The sequence below is a fragment of the Poecilia reticulata genome, chromosome 3, assembly GCF_904066995.2.
Source record: "Poecilia reticulata chromosome 3, P_reticulata-male-v2, whole genome shotgun sequence".
NCBI lineage: Eukaryota > Metazoa > Chordata > Actinopteri > Cyprinodontiformes > Poeciliidae > Poecilia > Poecilia reticulata.
In genome coordinates, this window is record NC_088832.1 from 11,559,798 (window position 1) to 11,571,232 (window position 11,435).

An 11,435-nucleotide genomic window follows, 5' to 3' on the forward strand; every position below is an offset into this window, starting at 1 on the left:
GCGTAGAGGTAAAGCCTTGTGAGCCTTGGACAAACTACTGCAAGACAATTTTCCTTCCATGGACAGAGTGCAACTTGTAGAAATGTATAGTTTGAAATCATCATATCATTAATTCAAGCTTCTTACTCTACCGAGTTATTGTTTGATGCAACATATTTTCTGGACATTTTATGTGAACATGTCTCAAGCCTTAATGAAGTTTAGTTGAGCTTGTCAAAGTTGGACACAACAACATGTTAGAAGCAGAGGAAAAGAATGAGAAGTAGAGAAAGGTACAAACCTCACCAGGTAATGGCCTTTTCCACTCTGATCATTTTGGCCTAACGTGACTACTTTGTAACGCACTTGGAACCTCTTGGGATTTAACCTGGGGAGTAACTTTTATTCATCTGCTGTTATATTGATGGGTGAGTCAAAAAGCTTCATCCAGACATTGAAGTCCATTGGAGAGACAGTTTCCCTCATTCTTCGGACAAACTGCTCAGAAGAGCAACAAGCCGAGACTGCCTCATCAAAGAGAGCGTGAGAGTTGAAGAGAGAGGCTGCTAATCTGCCTGCTCACTGGTGGCCTGAGATCCAGATGGGGGATGATGTTTCCACAGACATGAGGTAGTAAAAGTTCTGCTCATTAAATATTTCCCTCTTTTTCTTAGATCAGATATGATCACTTAAAGTAAGATAAGATCGCTGAGATCTTAATCGGCTGAACAATAAGAAAGCTGAATACTGCCGTTTACTCAGATCCCTTGTATTTTTGTCATTAGAAGTAGATTGTTTGCTCATCACGGTTTGTTCCTGGGTTATAATCAATAAATACATGTCAATATTAGTTTTGATCGATAATGCCCTTACCCATTGATTCTTTTGGCAGCGCAAGGAGATTTTTTTATCCATGTTTGATTCAGGCCTTTTTCTGACTGAAAATAAGCCATGGAACCGAGATAAATTAAATATCTGGTTTGATTTAATTTAATAGCAATTGGTACGGGAAAAGAAAAATCACCTTTATTAAGATGCAGGAATTGACTGAAACAAAATGATTGATTTAATAACACAGTAATATAAATTAAAGCAGGGCTAATATCCAGTATAGCAGATGGCCTTTCTTCTTTGCAGATCAATTTCCTGAAACCGAAGTTTGGATTATTCTAAAATTTTCAATGTGTTTGATTTTTAAAGCTGTTTACACTTTTTTTTTTTTTTCCCTGGGTTGCCAACAAATTTATCCACATCGGTATTCGAGCTGACTGGGTTGTCGTTGTTTTACAAACTGCCAGTCAATATGCAACTTCCACATATGATAAACCGTGTGCTATGCATCATTTCAGCTCTCACAAAAACCCAGAGCCATGTCCGAGAAAGGCTGATCAATCAACCAGACTCGCACACAGTGCATTACTTAAAACAGGAGAGCCACTTGACTCAGGAGTGGTCAAAATTATTGCTTTATTGGTGCCTTAAGTATGCCACTGGAGATGCAGCAGAAGTAGCCAAGCTTTAAAAGCATAGTGGCTCTCAGGTTCCCACGTGTAGAAGTGCTATCGGACTTGTCCAGCCAGCTCCGGCGCCTGTGCTTGCCTTGGCACTGGCACTAGCCTGGAACCGGGGCTATGCCTGGGGCCAGCAGCAGATACAAACACAGGGACTTATGTCCTGTGGAAATACAATACTGCTGCCCCTTCCCCCAGTGTCTACTTGTGAAGCCAGGGCCTTGGTCTTGTGGTTGGCTATAAGCGCTGGCGTGTACGTAGCCGTTTGTGCCATGTATGGGCAAGATAGGCTTTAGGAGTCCGAGTGCTGAAAAGGACACATTGTGCCTCCGTATCATCCGATCTTTTTCTTCAAACATGAAACAGATTTTTTTTTCAATAAGTGTGACTTTCTGGATGTCTCACCTGTCAGAAGGGATTTTCTGTAGCTCTTGATGTGAAATTGTCTTTGCGGAGGCCTGGCAGTATGCTGATGCATAGAAGAGCAGCACGGAAAAGGATGACACAAGCTCACTTTGTTTCACCCCGGAATCCCGGCCCGACCCTGGGCTGTATCATAATAACAGCTCTGTGTGACAACCATACTGGTCCACTCAGAGCAAATGTGAGCTGACAGTTGCTTCTGCGCGAGGAGCTTGCTGGCTGCGGCAGTTGCTGTTGGCCTCTCTGCAGCGTTATTGTACTGTAGATAATAAAAGCCACAGAGTGGTTCTGTGCCAACACTGGTGAGCTACAGCCAGGGCAGATATTGCGCACAGCAGCCAAAGCATCATGTACCATAAATAATGCAGCTGGGTCAGGACACGCGGAAGAGGACGGAGTCAACAGCGAGCGTCATGTCAGAGAAAATGTAGAGCCAGAGTAAACAGGATCCATAACTGGGAGTGGTTTGTGTTTGAGGCGCACGACCTCAAGGATAATGGGGCCGATGCAATGAAGTTACACGCTGAGCTAGATGCGCTGGATTTATTTTAAACAACACATGCTACATCGTCCACAGGACGAGGGGAATCCCCCCAAAACTCAAAGGAACGACCCAGTTCGCCGCAGACTCTCCAGGTCCGTTAAGCTTTGACAGAGTCTTTGTTTGTAATGGGCATTTTATGGTTGCAGGGTACACGGGAGGGTCGAGTATCAGACCGCCTGACCAAACAGTCACCCCACTGTTCTCCGGCAGAGAACACTCGGAGCAGCCTCAATTAGTTTCTGCAGTAATCTCCCATTCCTGTCACATGATCTGACCTGTTTGTAATAACACACAGGGGGCCTGGGCTGGTCTGCTCAGGAAATGAGATGATCCATGGCTGACAGCTTAGACACAGCTGCCATGTATCCGTTATTAATATGCTGCAAAAACAGTTTACTCTCCCCTGTCTGCGGGGAGGCGCATGCACATTTGTGCATGTGTTTGCCGGGACACAAACAAACGCACGTCGGAGATCAGTGTAGATCAGAGATCAGAAGATTAGCTCTAAAGCTGATCAGATTATTGTGCGTGCTTCATATTGCCTGCGAAACAAGCTGAGCTCAGTGATTTAGCTCCAACCTGTTGATACAACTCAATAGCATGGAATTTATTACTAAACATGCTACTGTAGAAGCTCTAAAATCATTTTTCAGTCTCTTCCCTTTCCATTATCTCCATTAGAGACCTAAAATCTCAGACGATCAGCGCTACAGCAAGCGTGTCATGTTTTTAGCGTTGATGATACGAGCGTTTTTGCTTTCACCCACGTCGCATCAATCCACACAGCCTTTCTTGCTTGCGTCGGTTGTGGAGTGGGATTGCATATGATGACTCGGTGAAGTGTTCGCAGACTTCTCCTTAAGAGAGCAGAGAAATACCTCGACTGAAAAGCTCCAGTTCAAAGGCTGAGATTTGCTTCTCCTTGGCTCTTGGCAGAGTGGGAGATCAAAGCTAAATGCTGAGCAACAAATGTGTGTTTCTGTCACTGGTGATTTGTCTGTGTGTTTGATCAGCAGCCTCCCTTATCTGCCTGCCTCACTCTGCTGTTAATGTGCAGTAATAGACTGCCTTTCATGAGACAAGAGACGACGGCGTTGACTTGAAAGATGTGACGTAGGTGAGTGGTGCAGATGGGAGCACACTCTGTGTTAGACTGATGCTGTAAAATTGCAGAGGAAATGTTTGACCAATGTTCCTCTAAGCCAGTTGATGCATATGGTGTACTTTTATTATTATTTATATATATATATATATATATATATATATATATATATATATATATATATATATATAACAATATTCCGGCGTAATAACGTCTTTGAGATATCCACATATTTCTGTGAAATGTTTTTACCCTCTTAAATGTTCCACATGAACACATTTTAGAATCAGACAACATATTAAAAAAGCAGTTTGACAGGATATACAAACAAATCAGGTCCTGTGTGGAGAGACATCATTTTCACCCCTCACACCGCTTGTTAAGCCACAGACTAAGTTGCAAGTGAACATATCATGCTTTTAAATTCTTTTTACATTTAAAATGTTCAGTTGTGGTCTATACAAAGTGGAAATGCAATGCTTTGGTCTGAATTCCTCTTTATTCTAGCTCTTTATTCTAGCTCCACAAACTAGTTTCACTTGCCACACCTATGATTCATTACTTTCTAAATGGAATAACATACAGTTGACTCAAAAATCTCAAAAAGCAGCCCATCATCCCCTAAGAAAATGTTAGAACAGATCAGAAACAAAGTCACTTATGTCCCATCAGTCTGTAAAAAAATATAAATCTATTTCCAAGGATTTCAAACTTCAGAGAACCACCAGAACAAATGATGAAAACTGGGAAGAGTGGTGAAAGGAGTGCACCTTGTGTAGAACATTTCAGAGGAAAAATATACTGACAGTCAACCATGATAGTGGTAGTGTAACATCGGGGGCTGAGTTGCTCCAAAACACATCTAGAGGTCCACTGCTCCTGGGTAAAAAGCCAGTTTGGCATGGCCCAGTCAAAGTCCAGACTTGAATCTGAGTGAATTGCTGCTGTGGCATGACCTTAGGCAAGCTTAATGCTATTAGTACTCAGAAAACCTTCCAGTGTTATGTTGAAAAATTTTGCAAAAAAGAGTGGACCAAAGCTCCTCTTAGCAATGTAAAAGATTTATTGTCAGTTAAAACAAAGATCTGATGATGGTTGTTGCTGCCAAGGATGACGCAACCAGTTATTAGGGTTAGGGGGCAATTACTTTTTTTCAAATAAGGCCTTCAATTTTGATAACTTTTGTCCCTTAATAAAGGAAAGCATCATCTCAATGCTGCATTTAGCGTTTATTTAGGTTATCTTTGCAAGATTTTAAGTCGTTTCATGATCTAAACCATTTAAAGTGGGCTAATTAAAAAAACAGAAGAACTTTACAAGGAGGGCAAAAACGTCTTCAGAGCCCCCTCCTTATTAATCCTACACCCTAATCTCAAGTACAGATTTTTTTTAGTCACCCCCTGTTTGTCCCTCCTCTTGCTCCTTTAAGACTTTGCATAAATTAAGACAGCAGTCAAATAAAGCCCCTCTTTTACTTTTACTAAAGGGAAATCCTGGCTTTGACCGAGTAGTTGTAAAATGCATGTGGTGGCTGGCAAAAGGAAAAACAATTCCCACAGGATGGACTGAAAGACCTGTTTTTTCATGTCTTGGCTGCCTTTGGTCTGGCAAAAGAGGAAATAGCTCGGCTTTTCAAGTCACTATGTAAATACTCGAAGAAGTGTGCCACTGTGCTTTAGCAAAAAAAAAAAAAAACAGCATGATGTTTTTACAGGTCATATTTAACTTCACAAGCAGGCAAAACTAATCCACACAGTGGTTTTTGGCTTGAAATAATTAAACACATTCCTGTGAGTTATATGTTTGAAAACCGCAGTACTTGCTGGATGTAGTATTTTCCTCCTATGGGCACATACTGTAGGTTTTCTAACTTAAAAGAAAGGAGTGTTTAAAAAAAACGCCTGCTAAATCTGGAGAAGCAGAGCAAATTCTATCCTTCTGCTCTAAAAGTGAAAATGTGACACCGTCAGACTCCCCGCTGGATTACTGGCCTCACTGACCCCTAACAACAGCATGATGGGTCTAATTAGAAAGGTTATATGTAGCTATAGTTTGAAGGGGACCAGTCCACAGAACAATTTGTTCATGCAGTCTTTGAGAAAACCCCCTGCTGATAAAATAACCACCCTGAAAAGAGCTGCTGCAACCTACAGCCTCTTCTCAGAAATCACCTTTATGGTCCAAGTCTCCAATGACACCAGCTGGCTGGCCGGAGCGCAGACCGCAGGGCGTTAGGGATTGTCCTCCTTCTCCTCCTGCCAGCTCAGTCTCCTGCTGTGCACAGCTGGACAGGATCTGGATCAATGCTGTTTGTGTGGCGGGCATTAACTAAGAGTGTGTGACGGTGTGACGGAGGTTGGGTTTGTTGTTGTTTATCCAGAGGGGCAGTGAAAGGTGATGTCAGACTGTGACCGTTTGTTTACGTCAGGGGTCACTGCTGGATAATTAGAGCTCATCCCTCCACCCTTCCCAGAGTTTTCTTCTTTCATGGAAACAATCAGCGTCCTTATAGCTTCAATTACCAACAGCGATGATGATTAAATGCAGTTGGATATTTCTATGATGGTAGATATTGCCTTATAAAATGTTATAGCATCATTCACATCATATTGACTTCTGTTGTATTATTCACTCACTGTTTTAATTATGCCACCAGCTAAAATGCTTCTCATGGTTCTTTAGGTTCAGTCAACCTAAAATAGAGGATGTATATTTAAGATTGGGGGGGGAAAAACAAAAAAAAAACGATGCAAACACTCTGTTACTGCTGACTCAGACAGAATTGTCCATTAATCTTCAAATGTCCTTTTATGGATGCATTCTGTTCCAAACTTTTTGCTGTAGTCAAAGGGCCCAGTTTGTTCCGAGGTAAACCGTCTTAGAGCCGCTCTGTCTGAAACCTTTGATGACTGAATCTCGCCATGCAGTCTTTATCAGATTTTCCTCTGAGCTGAGTGTCTGGTTCCAGGAGGCAAAGGGACTGAGTTAGCAAGAGTCTCATGGGGGATAAGGTAACAGGTGGGCTGAGTGCCATTCACGGGGGTCAGACTGCACAATGCTAGCATTTCTCTTTGATCCTGATACCATCATCCGTGTGTGTGCTCAGTGCTGCTCCCTATTTCACCGCTCAGCGACTTTACATCCAGCTGCCTCTGACTGTCTGCAGAACTGCCCCCAGATCCAATAACACGGCACCACTGTAAGACAATTACCCACTTTAATAACGGCCGTCATTACACACCCAGTGGATAGAATATGAAATACTAATTTTGGATGGGAATGCGCGTTATGTGCGTTGTACTGTATGTGGGAGGCAGAGAAGCATCAAATCCAATCTGCAGCCTTGCTGATTATTATGGGAAGTCTTTATGAGTCTAGTTTCATTAGACTCCAACAGACTCTTTAATTATTATAATTTTTTTTTTTACATATAGTCACCTTTCTATAACTAATCAGTGTGAATCTCATGTTTCAATATGTGCATTGAGACCTGCTGAAATGCGGCTTCAGGATTTGACAAGTCAATTCTAACAAAAGCAGAACCACAAGCAACAAAACGAAGGCTTTATTACCAATTTGGAGCTTTAGAGCTGCAGAACAGGTTATAAATTTTTATTGGACCCTTGGCCAGTGCAACCAGCCATAACATAAGTGAAGAAAAGAACTGAGAGAAGGAGAAAGAGCTGATAACTCATTTATGCAACATAAATTATTGATAAGCACCCTAATGGCAGAGGAGAGACTGAGAACGCACGGCGACATCTGGACTTCTGAGATGTTTTGTCAAAACAAAGATTAATAAAATGGAATTTATCAATATGAATGGGTTTTAATTTACTTAATCATATGTTTGAGTGTTGGACGTAATGGCATTTTATTGCAATGCTTTAAGTATTGATATAATTAAAAAATTCCTCTGCACAAAACTCTGAATCTGAAGGAGTCCCGTTACTCCTCCTGCAGATACATCGTTGATATTGAGTCCAAGCAAACAACCAGCATATTAAATGACAGAAAAGTGATGTAAGCACACACGACATCTATAAACTCACACCTACTTACCAAATTAAAGTGACCTCAGTTTGTCCACACAGGTTTGCTGCAGTGACATGGCAGTGAATTATGACAGCAGATAAGGGTGCTTGTGATGGAAAGTGACCTTTTAAAGTAATCCCAGCAAAATACATCTTCTTTTCATTTTGTTATAAACTAAAAACATAGGAATGCAGCATTTCAACCATTATATTTCTTTATATTTCTAATCCAATATATTGACGTATCAGAAATTAGAAAGTAAATTAAAACAGAGCATCATCGGGCTTCATCATCATCAAGTTTATTTGTACAGCACATTTCAGCAACAAGGTAATTCAAAGTGCTTTACATGATGAAAACACAATAACTAAACAAAAAATCTTTACATTGCAATAAGAGAAGTAATCCAGACTAAAACTCATTATGTCAAAGTAATTATTGAAATCCAACCCAGCTCTCTGATCGATATTAATGGTGTTGTATGCTGCACTTGATATGGATGTCATTGAACACTTTGATAATGAATCCAGACTGAAAGACATGAAAGTGGTTGGTCATTGTTAAGCAACTATTTAGCTGTTGGTACAAAGCCGTTTCCATTACTTTGCTGATGAATGAATCCAATCGCAGCTTGTCCAAATAGATTTTTTTTTTTTATCAGTGATAACGTCTCAGGTGTTTCCCCCAGGCTTTAAAAACAGAGTTGAGTTTACAGTTTGAATCGAACTAGATGCAATGCATTGGTTATGACATTAACACCTCAGGAGGACGATTTCAATCAATGTATGATTTCTTCTAAGTTTTTATAGTTGAGTTGGTGGCATTGTTTCATTTTGATTGGATGTTGATTGTTGATCTTACCAGTGTGGCAAATCTCCACAGAGTTTTCTTCCTGCCGGAAACGACCTTCACCTCGGAGGGAACAATGGACTTCAACGCCTGAAATTTTAGACTGGACGTTTTAGGATTCATGTGGAGGAGTAAGCTTCTTTAAAGGTTTCAGATATTTGCTTTTTGACTTTACCCAATGGAGAAATTATTGCTTCAAGTAACCTCAAGATTAAACTGTTCTTAATTGACAGATTTTTTTTTTTTATGACTTATGACTCTTTCCCAAATGGAAGGGAAAAAATGTTGTTCTAAAAAGGACAACAGTCCTGTATCAGCCTTTTTAATGTAAACATTAAAAAATGATATATTGATCAGCTCAAACTGTTTTTGTAGATGGCCCAATTGCACACAGACAGAAGTCAGTAAAGTAATATGTTTACATAATGTTACACTATGTCTGTGTTGTGATGTTGTAAGGACATGTTCTCCAGCATTGCCTTAATGTGTGTTTGACACTAGCACATGCAATTTCACCACCAGTTTGAACTGCGCCACAAACAATAAATTCAGATTTTATTTCTTGAAAAACACATTTGTCTCCTTTATATTTTACAAAACCTACAGAGGATTACTAATTGTCTATTTTGTGGGGGGTTTTTTTCTATCATTTTTGTCGGAATAAAGAGTACATTTCAGACAACATTTTTGATGAAATGTTGGTATAGCAATTGGTTTTGATGCTGAGTCTAAATTCTTTCCTTGAGTCATTTTCCTACAGCTTGAATTCAAATGTAAGAAAAATCTGTCCTCTCTGAATAAACAGATAACTACCTCTGCAGTATAAGCTACAGGATCATGTCCCAAGCAGGTGTTTTTGTGAGCGAGTTGGCACCAAAGTTAATATCTGAGGTGGCGAGGAGAGAAAAAACAGAAATCGAGAGGAGAAAGTGAGAGATTCTGTCATGCACCGGGTCAGAGGAATGTCTGACTATAATCATCTTTGATGGTATAATCACAGCTCAGTCAAACTTTACTCCTGCCTCCTCTACCCCCTCCTCTCACAACTGAGCAAAGCTCCCTCTGATATAAGTGAAACTGGCAATGGGACTTCAGAGAACCACGTCTCAACTTCGTCAGAAGAGTCTTTATTATTCCCAGACTTTCTATTTTTTGAGGCTAATCTATGAGTTCTTTGCCCAATATAATCTGCGTCCATGTGTGAAGAGTGTCCCACTGCGGCTGCCATACGCTCAAAGATTAATGAACCCAATTTGCAAAAGTGACCTTTTGGCTGCTCAATCACTGCCTCTACTAAGCCTCTTAATGCATGCTTTTTTTTCTTTTTTTTTAAAATTTGTTGTAGAGAACCACTCTTCAGATAGGATAAAGGAAATAAGCACACTACAGTTTAGAGGAGGAGTCTGGATTAAAGTCAAGATGATGTGGAGAACGAATGAGGCCCTGCGGGAAAAGTTTCAGTGAAATGAAATGGGGAAAAAAAATTACTTCTCGGAGTAGTTTTACTGCACCATAATTTTTACTTAACTTCTAATATTATTTTGAGGTAACATGAATCTTCCTTGAGTACAATTTCTAGCTACGCATCTAGAGTTACTTCACTTAAGAAAGAATGAATGCATTTGAGCCAAAAATGTACCAGACAGGGACACAAATTTAAGGTGTACGTTAGTGAGACTTCTTGTTAGTGCTTCATCTACATGGAGTTTGCATGTTTGACTGTGTTGTCAGCTACAACTATAGAAACTCCAGTACACTGGATTTTGCTGTCAATTAGCCATACATCCACTGCAAACTAAGTAGTTAATTAAAAATGAAAAAAGTTCAACAATGCTTTAGTTAGAAGCTACAACGTCTGTAGGTAGAAATGTCACCTGTTTTTGGTATATACTGGTGGGTGTTGGCACCAGTCACCTTATTTTTGCCAGAAGTATAGAGATAAATCTTTATTTGTAAGATTATTAATAAGACTCCATGTACTCTTGTTTATTAATTATAGCAAATGTGATGCATTTGCTTTCAGCTGTTTGCAGGGGTCTTTTTCTCTGAGATCATTAAATGTGTTTAGCTTTAGGGTTAACAACGGGAGCGTACCCAAAACTTCAAGAGTTTTGAGGACACCGTTGGAAGCAAATGTACAAAACTGTCTCCACATGTGTTTTCAATATTACAAACAGAGATTGCAGTTTTTCTAGTAATGCGTCACAATCTGTTCTTCTCTAAATCCCCGATATCTGAGTAGTCATAGTCAGTTTTATAGTTAATTTGTCACGCAGCAGCTGTTTTAAGTTTGAGCTACAAACTCCATAACAGATGTTGGGATATCTTATTTTAATGTTTGGCTTTAAATAATAATTTTTATTGCTGTCTTTATTTATTTTTTAGAATTTACATGAAATTAAACATCTTTATTTGCTGATGCATTTACTGTCTGTCTTGTGCTTATTTTATAACACCCAGAGCTAAACTGCATGTGAATTTCTGCTTTGTGTTGGATCTGTGGAACCAATCCTTGATCAGAAGGAGGTAGCCGACAAACTCCACCCTCCGTTTGGCAGCAAGGTACTCAAAACATCAAAGTAAAACCAGTCCAAATCGTCACTTGTCAGCAGAAAGATAAACCAGTTCAACTACAGCGTATGTGTTGGCAGATTTGTGTTTACAAAGTAGTTTCAGTAACCAGGGACAATTCAGATTTAAGCTTAAATGCATTTATTTGTGTCCTACAAGTAGATTGAAAATGTTCTTGCTGGGCTCTTGGTAATATCTTATTCTGAGCAGACTGATTAGAAGAAGCAGAATCTTAAACAAAATAAACAATGTTGTTATAACCCTTGTGGCCTGCAGCCACTGACACTGACTGAATGAATAGCTGTGGATATTTGTTCAAATCTCTGTGAAAGGAATGATCCTAATTGCTAATAGTAGCAATCCAGAGAACCTTCATAATACAATCCACGTTTAGTCCAAGGGGAAATCCATCCATCCATCC

General features: G+C 39.9%; 1 long non-coding RNA gene across 10 annotated transcripts in view; it reads left to right on the top strand.

The window, feature by feature from the left end:
• Positions 1 to 11,435, top strand: part of LOC103462070 (uncharacterized) — a 162,591-nt gene that overhangs the window by 8,681 nt on the left and 142,475 nt on the right. For 7 of the 10 annotated variants that reach the window (XR_014086867.1, XR_014086866.1, XR_014086864.1 and 4 more), the window contains 2 exons: positions 8,477 to 8,574; positions 10,904 to 11,005. This is a non-coding gene — a long non-coding RNA (uncharacterized LOC103462070). Of the gene's footprint in view, positions 1 to 3,470; positions 3,575 to 8,476; positions 8,591 to 10,903; positions 11,006 to 11,435 lie in introns of all 10 variants that reach the window. The other 3 variants (XR_014086872.1, XR_014086870.1, XR_014086869.1) reach the window with 3 other exon arrangements.